The sequence below is a fragment of the Sciurus vulgaris genome, assembly GCF_902686455.1.
Source record: "Sciurus vulgaris genome assembly, chromosome: 8".
NCBI lineage: Eukaryota > Metazoa > Chordata > Mammalia > Rodentia > Sciuridae > Sciurus > Sciurus vulgaris.
In genome coordinates, this window is record NC_136468.1 from 130,161,408 (window position 1) to 130,175,203 (window position 13,796).

Below are 13,796 nucleotides of genomic sequence, written 5' to 3' on the forward strand. Positions count from 1 at the left end.
GAAGGAAATTGCCAAACCTCCGAGAGGTTAAGAAAGGTGTCCAAAGTCACACAGCTGGTAGGATAGGCGAAAAAAATCCAACTTTGGTGGTCTTCTCTCTCTTCTTTCCTCTCCTCCATCCTTTTCTTTATTCCTCCCTCCATCCCTTGACATCACCCACTCCTTCCCTTCACCTTTCCACTGACTCTTCTCATCTCTCTCCCACCTTCTTTCTTTCCTGCATTTATATGATTTGTACAAATTCATGGAGAATAGAAAGAAACAGGTGATAAGGTGTACGTCCTCAAAGAACTTTGACCTCGCTGCAGAAGCAATACCTCCACATGCTCATTCACACATGCATTTCCCAGCAGTTTTATATTAAGCCCCTTGCTATGTTCCAGACATTGACCTACACGCCAGAGCTGCAGCTGTGGACACGACTCTCTGCCCTCCTGGGCCTTGCTTGCTGTGGAATAGTCACATGGGAATAGTTCCTATCTGAAGAGCTGCTTTAGGACAGTGTGGCCAGGTGGGAAGGTGGCCAGCAGAAGGAGTGAAAGGTGCAGAGGAGGAGATCCTGGGGAAACAGGGCTCTTGGGGCAGGAGGTAAAGTCATTCAGAGGAATAGGCAGTCTCTTTGTCCACTTTGGGACAGTCCATCTTTTTTTAGCTTCAACAGCATCAGAAACTGGAGTCCCAACTGCCACTGAGTACGAACTCTTCAGTATCCTAGTTCCTCCTTCCTGACGAAGGAAGATGGTGGCCATCTGAGTTGAGGTTCCAAGTTCTTTGGGGTCTAGATTGGCTGCTTTCCTGGCAGCCTGAAGAATCTTTAGGGAAGACCCTGGGCTTATTGGATTATTCAGGCTTCATTAGACAAAGAGGCAGAAGAGATTAATTGAGACCAAAAAAACATGCGTATGTTCCTGTAGGTTTATCTGCATTTGGGGTGTGCGGATCTCCGCAGAGGCAGGTAGCACGAACATGCGAGGAGCATGTGCAGGAAGATGGGAGTGGCGGTAGGGACCATGTGTGTGTGTTTGTGCAGGACTGTCTTTAGAGTGTGTACCTTTGTGTGTGTAGGTGTGTGTATGCACTCATGTAAGTCTGCATGGTAACCTGTGTATGAAGGTGTGTGTGGGCATAGGGACCTGCTGGGCATAGGGACCTGCTGAGCATGAAGGGGGATCTTTATGCCTGTTTAAGGTGTCTGTGGCTAACTTGAGATGAAACATGTACCTGTACATGTGTGAGAAAACAGATGCTATGGGAAAGTATCTGAAGTGTTGTTATTTGTAGACATGAATTAGTCAGCTACTGCCACAATAATGCTGCGTAACAAATCACCCTAGTTCTCAATGCTTTATAACAGCTGGTGTCTATTCTTGGGGTTAGGAAGTCTCTTCTGTAAGGGGTCAGATGGCTTGTTTTTTAGGCTTTGTTGAGCATATAGTGTCTATTGCAGCTGTTCAAGGGAACAGCTTGAACTCTTATAGAGGGAAAGTAAAGACAGACGAGATGTAACTGAATAAGCATGTCCGTATTGGTAAATCCTTATTTACAAAAATAGGGATGGGTTGGATTTGACTCATGGGCTATCATTTTCTGACCTCTGTTCTGGTCTCACTCTTATGGGTCTGAAGGTGAACCATGGTGTGTCTGCTCAAGGCTGGGTCAGCTGGCTTTGGCTGAGCCTTTAGCTGGGCCAAGCTAGAAGCTGCATGTGAAGTTTGGAGCTGCTTCATGCTGGTCCTGGGGCCCAGGCTGCAGAGGAAACCTGTACTCCTGCAGGATCCCTGGGGACCAGGCTTACGAGCATCTTAAAACTCGTGTCCCATCTGCTAACATTTCATTGGCCAAAGCAAGTCAGACGGCCATCCTCCTCCGGCAGGTGGGGAAGTGATCTGTGTCCCTAGGGAGAGGAAGTTATTCAATGAAGGACATGGATGCCTGGTTTTCATACGAGGACGATGGGAAGACTTTTAAACAAGGATCGTTTGCTGATCCTAGATGCTGCCACATGCCTGGAGGCCGTGTGTGAGATCACAGGCATGATGGAGTGTGTGGAAGGGGGTGTTTTGTACGTGTCTAGTTTGCACAGGATGGATCTGTGGCTGTGTCTGGGGAGGATATTTAAAAGATGGCATGCATATGGCGGACTCTGTGTGAGAATGTTTGTGGGTATGTGTGTGTGTGTGTGTGTGTACCTGGGTGTGTGGCTTCAAAGGTGTCTCTGGGTGTGTGTGTGTATGTGTGTGTGTCTGTTGGGGTGCACGTGGGTACGTACGCATGGGATGGAGATCTGTCTGGGCACATGGGTATGGGCTGGTGGGCATGTGTAAGGGGTATGTGTGCTGGGGTATGTGGGTGTGCGTCTGTGTGTCCGGGTGAGATGTAGGCTCTGCATGCTACTCAGGGGTGTGCTTGTGTATGCTGGAGTGTGGGCAGGGAAGGCAGAGAGGGAGGGAGAGATGGCACAGTCTTCCTTTGGCACCGTCTCAAAACCACTCCAGTCTCGCAACGTGAGTTCTTTGTAGCTAAGATGAATTTTCTTATTTACCATTTATGTGGCACTTTGGATCTGCAAAGTGCTTTACAATAAGTTTTATTAGTTGTGTTTGTGTGTTATATATAGCAGCCACCTCAGCTGCACCCGGAGACTCGCTCCAGAGAGGGGGACCAGCAAGGCCAGCTTCCCCACACTTATCCCTTCTACTGGGACTATCCCTCTTGTGTGGGCCCCAGCCAGTGTTTCCGCAGGTGTTAAAGTGGTTGGTGGTGGTGGCGAGGCTTGGGGGCGCTCTTGGGGGCCCACCCTTAAAGGCTTCCCCTTTTTTGAGGAGAAGCAGGTGGTCCTCACTAGATTAGCCCTTCCCTTCAGATCCTTGCTTGCTGGGGCTGGCGGATGAACAGTCTGCCTTCCACTCTGTGTCTGCACCCTTGCTTCTTGTATCTGTCTTGCCTGAAATTCTTGAAATCTGGTTACTTACTTGTGTTACTGTGTGTTCTAGCCAGAGAAGACCACGAGACAAAGACCTGGGTGCGAATGATTTACAAGGGAGGTGAAGCGGAAGTCAGGAAGTGGAAGTCAGGAATGGAGAAGTGACCGAGTAGATTACCACTGGGGGCAACTGAGCAATTCCCAGGTTCACGGAGAAAACGGGCTCTTTATCTACCCACTCGCATGCTGCCTTTCTTAAGAGTTTTCTTAAGGATGTTAACTCCCCTCTACCTCCAGGTCCAGACTCCTGCAGGCCAAGCAAGTTCCTTGGGATCTGGAGAGACTCCTCAGGTTGAGAGAACAGACAGACACAGGTGTCCAAGGTGAGAAAGCTTCTGCATGGGGTGGGGAGCTTCGGCAGCAGCAGGTGAATTCACGTGGGCCCAAGTTCTCTGTGGCTGGCATCAATAGTGAATGCAATACACTCCTGCATTCCAGGGTGACCTTCTTCAGGGTCAGCAGTGACCTTCAAGTTCATAAGTCCTCTTGGTAATTTCTTGGCTTGTCCTCATCCTCTGCAATAGTTGGCTGTCCTGAGATTCTTCCCCCTCCTGGTTTCTCGCTCTCCAATGGCTCCGTCACTAGTTCTCTCTCTTTTCCTTTCCCCAAAATTCTCTAGTCCCCAAGTATCTCTGTTTCTTCTGGACCCACGCAGAAGCTCATGCACATCTAATATGACGTGCGTGCAGGACACCGCAGACCCCCACCTCTCTCTCAAGTCCTAGCCCTGGGCTTCAACCACCTCAGCAAAATATTCATTGGAGAATCACTTGAGCAACTCAAACTCAGCATTTTCAAATTGAGCTCATCATCTTCGACCTCTTGCTCCAATCAGCCACAGCCTTGGTTCTCAAGTACGCTGCAGGGTCAGCTCCATCAGCCTCACGTGGGACCTTGCAGATGCAGAGTCTCAGGCCCTGCCACAGAACAAGCACATCAGGGTGTGCATTTTTAACAAGACTTCCAGGTGACACCTGCATGTTACAACTGGTAAGCTCTGGGTTACCCTACTGATGCTCTTGATTCCTGTTGGTGGAACCAGGGTTTGCCAATATCCCACTCTTGAAACTTTGCAATTACTTGAGTCCCAGGAGTAAGCAAAGACTAAGGCTTCTTTAAATCAGGATTTGGTGTGGGACCCAGGACTCAAACAAGAAGTAATAATAGTCACATAATTGCTATTGATATGTTTCAGTTGAACAAGTCTGGGACAATAACATCGTACATGTCATTTTGTTTCAATAAATGACATTATTATTCTCCATGACTGACATGTTCAGCGGCGATGATGCAATATTGTACAAGATTCGGTTTTTACCCTCAAGGAGGATGGAGACTGAAAGGTGGGGAATGCCTTGGCAGTCAGAGCAGGGGCCCCGACCCAGGTCTGCGGGTCCTGAAGAAGGAGAGCCAGGCGGAAGCAACCTGAAGGATGAGTGGACCTAGCCAGTGAAGGTAGGAGACAGAAAGGGCTTTGGGGAGTGGCTTGCATGAACACTCGGCTCTATGCTGGGCACAGCAGCAATGGTGGAATTGAGGTGGGCAGGGTGCACTTGAGGAGTCTGCCCTCTTCCCAGGTTTGTGACCTGAGGGGAAATCAGTGCATCTCTCCTGCCTCAAATGTAACAGGGAAACAACAGTATCTTCTCAGGGTCATTGTGGAAATTAAATAAAAATCAGTAAATTTCAGAATTGCTAATACTTGGTCCTCATAAGTATTGATTGCATGTAAATCTGTCTGCCACCGGAGCACACACCTTAGTTATAAAACTAATCATCAGAAGAGTGGATTGAAAGATGGCCCTCCAAAAGGCACATCCACGTCAAATCCTTGGAACCAGCGAATTTGGAAAAAGGTCTTTGCACATGTAATTAAGGATCTCCAGATGAGATCATACTGGATTGTCTGGGTGGGCTTGCAATCCAATGTCATGTGTCCCACAGAATGAGGGAGGGGTGCTGAGAAGATTGGAGGTGGGTTTGCAGAAACCAGGGAGTACCTGAGGCCATCAGAAGCTGAAGGAGACCAGAAGGGATGGTTGTCTAGAGACTCTGGAGGGAGCATGGCCCTGTGGCGCGTTGGTTTGATATTTCTAGTCTCCAGAACCATGAGAGGTTCTGTGTTTTCTTTGGTGGGGGGAATACCGGGGATTGAACTCAGGGGTGCTTGACCACTGAGCCAACTCCCCAGCCTTATTTTGTATTTAGAGACAGGGTCTCACTGAGTTGCTTAGCACCTCGCCATTGCTGAGGCTGGCTTTGAACTCTAGATCCTCCTGCCTCAACCTCCCGAGCTGCTGGGATGACAGGCATGTTCTACTGTGCCTGACTAAATTTCTGGGTGTTTAAAGCCACAAAATTTGTGGTAATTTTGTTACAGAGTTACTGATACATGGAATTACAGGCTTTTGTACATTCTGTACCTACCTGGATTCCTTCTCAGTGATCTTTTGAAGAGATCTATTCTTCTTCTTCTTCTTCTTCTTTTTTTTTTTCAATGGGAAGGGAGTAGTAAGTTAATAGAGAAGAAACTCTCGACCATTCATTCACTGGTTATTGACTGCTGGGTGGGAGGGGGAGAGGCAGAGGGGCTAATAAGTTAGCAAAGGAATAGCCATCTCTGCTGGGTTGAGTATTTCTCCCTGCTTCGCAGTTTCAGGTCCACCTGCACTCAGAATGTGACCTCATTCAGAGAGATGGCGTCTTTACAGATGTCAAGTTAAAACAAGGCCAACCTGGATTAGGATGGGTCCTAATCCAAAGAACGGTCTTCTCACAAGATGGGGGAAATTTGGACAGAGGAACCCAGAGAGAAGCCAAGTGTCCAAGGAGTGCCAAGGAGTGCCAAGGGTGGTTGGCAGCCCCCAGGAAGAGGAGGAAGGATCCTCCCCTAGAGAGTTCAGTGAGAGTGTGGACCTCTCCGCACCTTGATTTTGAACTTCTAGGCTTAGAGACCGTGAATGTCTGTTATTTTAAGCAGCCCCTGGGCACGCAGCTGCCACTCTTTCATACCCTGCTAAGTGCACACGTGGAGCTGTGGGCACACGCGAAGGCGAGTGGACAGGAGAGACTTTCCAGGAAGGGGGACTGGAAACTGAACGTGAAGACCGGATGGGGGTCAAGTGGGCAAAGAGGTGGGAGGTCAGCCAGGGGGAACAGCATCTGCTAGTTAGAGGCCTGGAGGGAAGGTCAGAGCCCAGAGCGGCCCTCGGCTAGGTGGGCAGAGCTTGTGCGCTGACCACTGTGCTTCCCACCCATTGCCCTTCTGACCCTGGACTTCTCCTTGTGGGGCTCCGGGGTCATCTATGGGGACGCTTGCCTCCACCTCCAGTCCCCTGCCACCGCCTGGCGTGCAGGGTGTTCAAGCAGGAGTCTGGAGAGCCTGTTGTCCTTGGGCGCTGCGGGGGCACCTGGAGGGGGCACGGAGCCGCTTTGTGCGGCGGCTCCGAAAGCGTCTCCGCCGGGGAGCCGGCTCTGCAGTGAATGGGCTGCGGACAAAGGCTCCGCTGCCCGAGTATCTGTAATTGGAGGGTCCAAGTGCGCGGGCACCACTGCAGAATTGCAAGGCACAAAAGGGAGATGAATGGCTGCCTCTCCCTGCTGCCCGTTGCTATGGTTTCTGCAGGTTGGTGGGGAGGGCGGTTACCAGGCAACGCGGGAGGGACCCAGACAAAGGGAGCAGAGCAGGCCTGGGGCAGGTGTAAGGGTAACTAGCAGGGTGAGGTGGGAAGGGGACGGGATCAGGGAGGGACAGAGGACAGAGGGAGAGGCAGAGGCAGAGGCGTTCAAACAGGGAGAGACATCAGGTCATCTAGAGACAGGCAGACGGAAATAGGGTACAGGCGTTCACCCAGGAGCTCCGACTGTGGGTCCAGACCTCCACGCCCTCCAGGGAGAGGGAGTTAGCAAGACAGCTGCCACCTCTGCCTTCAGCACTCCCAATCAGAAAACCTGATAATAGATGGAGCCAGAGGGAGGCATCTCCTCCCTCCCCTGTACTGATGGGGCTCTCTCTTGGAAGCTAGTGACTTCTAGGCAGGGCGTGCCAAGAGCCCCTGTACCAGTCCTCCTGTGCCCAGGGAATATCCTCCCAGCCCTTGCTCCTGGGAGGTCAGTAAAGTGACCCCTGATCTCCCTAGGTGTTCTCGGGTGGTTGTCTACTGTGATGCTTTGCATTTCCAAACTGTGGAGACCTTGGACTTGGTGACCATAATAGCTACAAAATGCTTGTAAGCATGTCACTCAATTGCTCCTGTATGCTAGGTATTGTCATTGGCCCTGGTTTCTGGGAGTGGAAACCGAGGCCCCATGCTCTTCCTGAGGTTAAGGCACTGAGGTTTTCTGATCTGCAGCCCCGGGTTCCTTCTGCTGCCTCCCCATCTGGGCCGCGCCTTGTTTGTTTAAAGGAACAGAGACTTAAATTAACTCTAGTGAAATGGGAATTTATTAAAAGGGTACTGGGGTGGGGCAGGACTCAGAGCTGGTTATCACAAGAGTCCCCTGGGGCACTGTGCAGACTCAGGAGACCAGGAGGACCATTCTCTTTCTGAAACCACAAAGTGGTTTCTCTGATTTTTCTCTGGTTCAGCTTGCAGGATCCAAGAATGCCAAGGACGACCTTCAAGGAAATCTCCTTCCTTTCACAATTCAAATTCTCAGACAGAACCTGATTGGCTTGTTTAAATCAAATGTACAATTTTGGACCAATCAACAGCGGCCGGGTACTATTGAAAGGAACTCATTCCTTCAAAGGAATGTGCTGTCAAGTACCACAAAAAAGCAAGTCTTTATTTAGGCACGAGGGGTGTCTCTGGGAGACAGAACCCTCCTCCAAGCTACTGATAACCTACCAGGCAACTACATATCTCCAGGTGTGCTACCAGAGAGATGGCATGGCATCAGAGGAGGTGACTTAATCCAGGAAGCACCGAGTAAGGCCAAGAGGAGGTGAATCCGGAAGGGCCCTGGTAGGGTTAGGGTTTATGCCTCTGTGATCCTTCCAGAATGCCCTGGCTTGATGGGGGAGTAAGGGCAATGGCAAACCAGGCTGGAGACTACCAAGGAGCTAAAATAGTCGGGCTCCATCCTCAGGACACTGGGAAGCCATGAATAGATTTTAACAGGGGTGCCACTTAAAACTTGTCTTCTAGGAAGGTAACTCTGGCTTCAGTACAGTGCAGGACAAAAGCAGGAGCTGGGGGTAAAGAGGTCAATGAGGAAGGTGCTTCTAGTTGTTGGAAATGCCAAATTTTGGGGTGCTTTGGGCAGTGATTCTCAGATTGTCCTGTTCTAATGTCCTTCCGGTGGAACTTAGCTCAAAGTACTGATTGCAGGGTCCTGCCCACCAGAGATCAGTTTAACAGGTCAGAGACAGAACCTGGGGATCTGTATTTTTACACAGTACCCTAGGCGATGGCTAAAGATGGTTCCTAGGCTACTCTTTCCGAAACCTCGGTCTGAGGAGTAGCAAGGCGTGGTCACCCATCAGGAAGTGCCTTAGACACATCTTGTGTTCCTGCTTTAAAACCAAAGGCCCTGGTGGATTTAGACCACAGTGGTTCTAATCGGTTTGCCATTATCGTTTCTCATATATACCAGGCTACATATTCAACCTCCAACATCTGTTGCCTGTAACCAGGGAATAAGAGCCAGCAGAAAAAAAAAGAAAAAAAAAAAAAAAAAAAAAAAAAAAAAGAGCCAGCAGAATGAAACTTTAATCGCTCCTCATTCTCACCATTTTTAATGTGCGTTCCCAAAGTCCTGCTGTGGCGAGAGTCGGGGAGGGAAACCTCGATTTTTATTAAATGCTTTCTGCGAGGTATTTTGCAACGTTGCAGACCTGGTTTGGAATTCCAAGACCCCATTGATGAGCTGTGTGACTTGGGGTGAGAGACTTTACCTCTCTGTGTCTCAGTTTTTTCACTGAGGCTTAGAGCTAATTAGGACTTCCCTCGTAGAACTGAAGTGAGGATTTCATGAAATGACTGAATTAGGGTTTTGATGCCATTTGTGAATTCAGGGATCCTTCGATGTGCTTAACTCCACTACCTTTTTATTTATTTTTTTTCCCAGAACTGGGAATTGAACTCAAAGGTGCTTTATCAGGGAGCTACATCCCCAGCCCTTTTTATTTTTATTTCTTAAAATTTTGAAACAATCTCTTTATATTGCCCAGGCTGGCCTCCAACTTTCGATCCTCCTGCCTTAGCCTCCCAAGTTGCTAGGACTCTAGACATGTGCCACCAGACCTGGCTTGCATCATTATTCTTATTGATGCTCAAATTGTTGATTATTTGGCTAGTGGAAGACAAAGTTGGCCCTTAGAGTCTTTTGTAAATGACCCTAACATGTCAATAGCTTTCTCCCCATGGGATATGGTGACACTTTTGAACTCATCTTCTACAGTTTCTGCTTAAAGCAATAGTCAGCCATTTCTTCAAGGAGTTCTGGATCTCTTAGAGCAGGACAATGGTAGGTGGAGACCACAGTCCCAGTACCTAGAGTGCTTGTTGCTCTCAGCTCAGTTACCAATTCTAGACACTTCTTTAAGAGGATAGTTGGGAAATGTATATACTTTTCAGGAGAAAACATATGCTGAATTTGTACCAGTATTTCTCATTTAAGATGAGAATGGCTAGGTGCAATGTCACACACCTGTAATCTCAGTAACCAGGGAGGCTGAGGCAGGAGGATCCAAGTTCAAGGTCAACCTGGGCAACATAGGAAGACCCTGTCTGAACATGAGAAATAAAAAGGACTGGGGATGTAGCTCAGTGACAGTGTGTTGCTGGGTTCGATACCCAGTGCCCCAAATAAATAAATAAATAAACTGAAGAGGTAGTATTCGTTTCTTTAATTTCATACTTATATCTCATTTAAATCAAAAACCTCAATTCCTAATGACAAGAAATTAGGCATTTATTTGCTTTAGTTTAATATACAAATGTATTTGGGGAGAATAATAACCATATAGTTATTAATATGGTTACTGAAAAAAATTATTTAAAAAAGAGCAAACTGGCATTTATTCAGGTTTCCACTCTGTGCTAGACATTGGACATGCAACAACCCAGGGAGGGTAGGAAGGTTATCATCCCCGTTTTACTGATGGGAAAATGAAGCCCAAGAGGTCGTCAAGTCACAAGTGGCTCAGTGTTCAAGGTGATCTTTGGACCCCCAGCTGCCTGACTCCATTGCTGTCCGCAGCTCTGCTTTCTTACGGCCCCCTGCCTTTGGAGGTTGTAATGTACCTCTATCTGACTGTAAGGGCCACCTTGGTGTTTAGTTGTCTTAACAATGACTTTACATTCATGATTTGGGAAAGCTCAGGGGAGGGAGGCTCAAGGAAGTTTCCTAGATCAATGTTATTGTGAAAGTAGCAAACTTCTTGAGAAACGTGTGCGCTCCTACTTTCAAAGTGACAAATTATTGCTTTCAGTTTTATTACCTAATGGGCTCCATTTACAGGTGGTGCGTGTTTCTCCTCTGCTGCCAGGTGGTTTTAAGTGGGGCAGGCGAATGGGAGGAGTCAGAAGAAACTGGAGAAAAAATATTACCAGTCACCCTGGAAGCTGGTGGAGAATTTCATAAGTGTCCTTGGCCCCTCACCTTAGGGGCGAGTTCAAGCAGTTTCCCCCAACAGAATGTCCTTTCATTTTATTCACCTGGCACAAGTCCCGATCATCTCAGGGACCCAGCTTCTCTTTGAAGCTTCCCAAGGGGCTGGGTCTGGGGCTCAGTGGTAGAGCGCTTGCCTAGCACGTGTGAGGCACCAGGTTCAATCCTCAACACCGCATAAATAAAAGCAGATAAATAAACTAAAGGGACCTGCGACACTTTGCCCATTTGAAAATTGGTTTTCCAAGGCTGATTAGTGTTTCCTCCAAATCCATATCCCCTGGCAACTTCAGAAGACAACCTCACTTGAAGATAGGGTCTTTGCAGATGTAATTAATTAAAACATGGCATTAAGACAGACTCTAAATCCAATGTCTGGTGTGCTTCTAAACGACTTTGCAAGGACACACAGATGCACAGAGCGGAGGCCATTATGGAAGGCCCAAAGGCAGAGGCTGAGACTAGAGAAGGGCAGCACCACAGTTTGCCAGGATCCACCAGGAGCCAGGAAGATGCCGGCTGGGATTCTCCCCTAGCACCTTCGCAAGGAGGCCTGGTGACATCCTGATTTCAAACTGCTAGCGTCCCAAGGAACTGTGAGCAAATGCATTTGTTGTTGTTTAAGGCACCAGTTTGTGGTAATTGGTTACAAGCACCCTAGGAAGTCAGGCTTAAAAGACGACCAGCATCCTCCTGGCGAGAGTGGCCAACAAAGAACCTTCTGGACAGGGGGCAGTCTGAGCAAGTTTCTGGGAGGAGACGCAGCTGCTGCCTGGGGCTGGGGGTGGCTTTTCTTGAATGATTCAGGACACACATGGGATGAAGCTGGGAAGGTTGGCAGGGTCCAGATACTCAGGGTCCCCTAGGCCACGTGAGGGACTTCAAGATTTCCTGGGCACCAGGGAGTGTCTGAGGCATGGAAGCAAGAAAGGGAGGGGGCAGTAGCCCTGACCCCTGCGCAGGCCCAGAGCATCTGGGGTTGGGTTCCTGCAGGACTGGCCTCTCCTGCTGAATTTAGACCAACTCTTCAGGGGACCAGAAGTCTCCTCCTTGGCTGGGGCTCTGCTTCTTGGCCCTCCCCAGACTGTTGATTCTTCTGGGTGAGTGGGTATGACAGGACCCAAGCGTCTCTCCAGCCCCTGGCTTGCCTTTCCCTGGAAGGCCAGCCAGCCAGCAGCCACCTACTTCATTTGGTCATTTCAGGAGCTTCTGCATTGATAAATCTTTCTAGCCAAGAAAACCAAGGACCGACATCGGACATTCCATGCCTCTGCCAGCCAGCAGCCTCCATCTCTGCTGGGTGCCTTCTCTAGGGTGGGGAAGGGAGGGATGGAGGGCAGGGAGAGTCTCTGTCTTCAAGGAGACCCAGGGATCCCCCCCAGGCCTGTTTTAATTGGCAGGTCACACTTGGGATGGTCCTGGGATTCCTCCTGTGGGGGTTGAGGGAGGAAAGAATGCTAGGAGGGAGGAGCAGCCCAGCCCACTGACCATTGGTCTAGTTTTCTGTCCATCATGTTTACCCACTATTATTCCCGCCTCCAACTAAGGCTCTGCTCCTCAGCAAAACCACTTGGATCTTGTTCAGACAGGATGAGAAGACCTGAGATTGTCAGGGCAAGTCAACAGCATTTGTTGAGTCAATCCCAGAATACATCCTGGTGGTTATGGGCTCTGGAGTCGCAACAGCGGGGTGCACACCCCAGCTCTGCTACTTTCTAGCTGTGACCTTGGACAAGTATGAATTTCTCTGTGCCTCAGTTTCTAAGTCTGTCAAGTGGGGATAAGTGCCCACCTCTGGCAGCTGTGTGTATAATTATACCAGAGTACGTTGATAGTGTGCTCAGCCCAGAGTCTTGCATATCTTAATAGCCAAGTAAACGTTCATTAGCCTTAATAAGGGTGGCTGCTTCTATTTCTGGGAATGAAGAATGGTTGAAGGACACCCAGCACCAAGAGGCACACAGACATACCTAGGCTTTAAGTTCCACTTTGCTGCTTACTTGCTGGGGGTTAGACCATTTAACTCTCTGAACTTCAGTCTCTTCCTCTTTGAAATGGAAATCATTTCTAACCTCTTAAAGTTGTACAGGCAAGGGTGAGGTAATGTTTATCCACTGCTGGATGCTGAGTAGGGGCTAGATAACTGGTTAGCGCCATTGTTTACTATGACTTTTGGCAAACAGCTCTCTCTTCTGCCTTACTTTTCTCATCTAGAAAATGGGGGCAAGAACAGTACTTTGAGCTTGCTGTGGGGATTCAAAGTATTATTTAAAGCAAACTCTCCGAATGTGTTCGGCGTGGTTAGATATTATAGCCGGTGTTCCGTCTAGTGACAAAGGTTGATGGTCACCCTTTGTTACACACTGTCCCAGACACTGCATCACAGTGCTGAGTCAGACACACTGCTTTACAGGACCACACTGTGGCTTAGAGAAGTAAGCTCACTGGCCCAAGGTCACCTTGCCTAGAAGTGGCAGAGTGGCCATCGCCCCCAAGAATGAGCGCGGAGGTCTGGATGTGTGGGAGCTGCAGGCGAAAGCCTGCACCAGGGCAGCTGTCCTTGTGATTCAGGTCTCAAAGGCCCCCAGGGAAAGCGACTTTGGGCAAAGCTCGTTGGGGGTGACGGATGAGCGGTGACGGCTCTTGCTGCCATGTAAACACAGAAATGTGGGTCAGTCCCAGTAGCCAAGCCCCCACCGGCTTGTTTTACCCCAAAGCCAATCTTGTCAACTTGATCTTCTGTCCTGAACTCCAGCTGTCCCCGGGATGCGCCTGCTTCATGCATTATGCAGGCTTAACAAAATGTGTGCTCCAAGGATCAGAGACGCTGGTCTCCTTTCCAGAAAGCTTTTCCTTCCCTGCTGGATTTTTCTCTACCTCTTGATCTCACAGCACATTTCTCTAGCCATCCTGCAGAGCCCCTTTTCTCGGCTCCTTCTCAGCACCTCCACTCTAGACTCCGTGGCTTGTTTCTGGCCTCACTGCAGATTCTCTGGCCTCCCCCACAACGGTGACAACCAACGCCTCGGGGAATCCCATAGCATCCTGGACCAGCTTCTGAGGATTTCCTGGAGCACGGTCCGTGGATTAGAACTCAGTGTGGCTGTCTCTGATAATATGGGTCCAATCAATGGTGCAGTAGTAAACTAGTTCTGGGATAAAAAAGAAAACCTTAAGCTGCTAATTTCCACAGTGT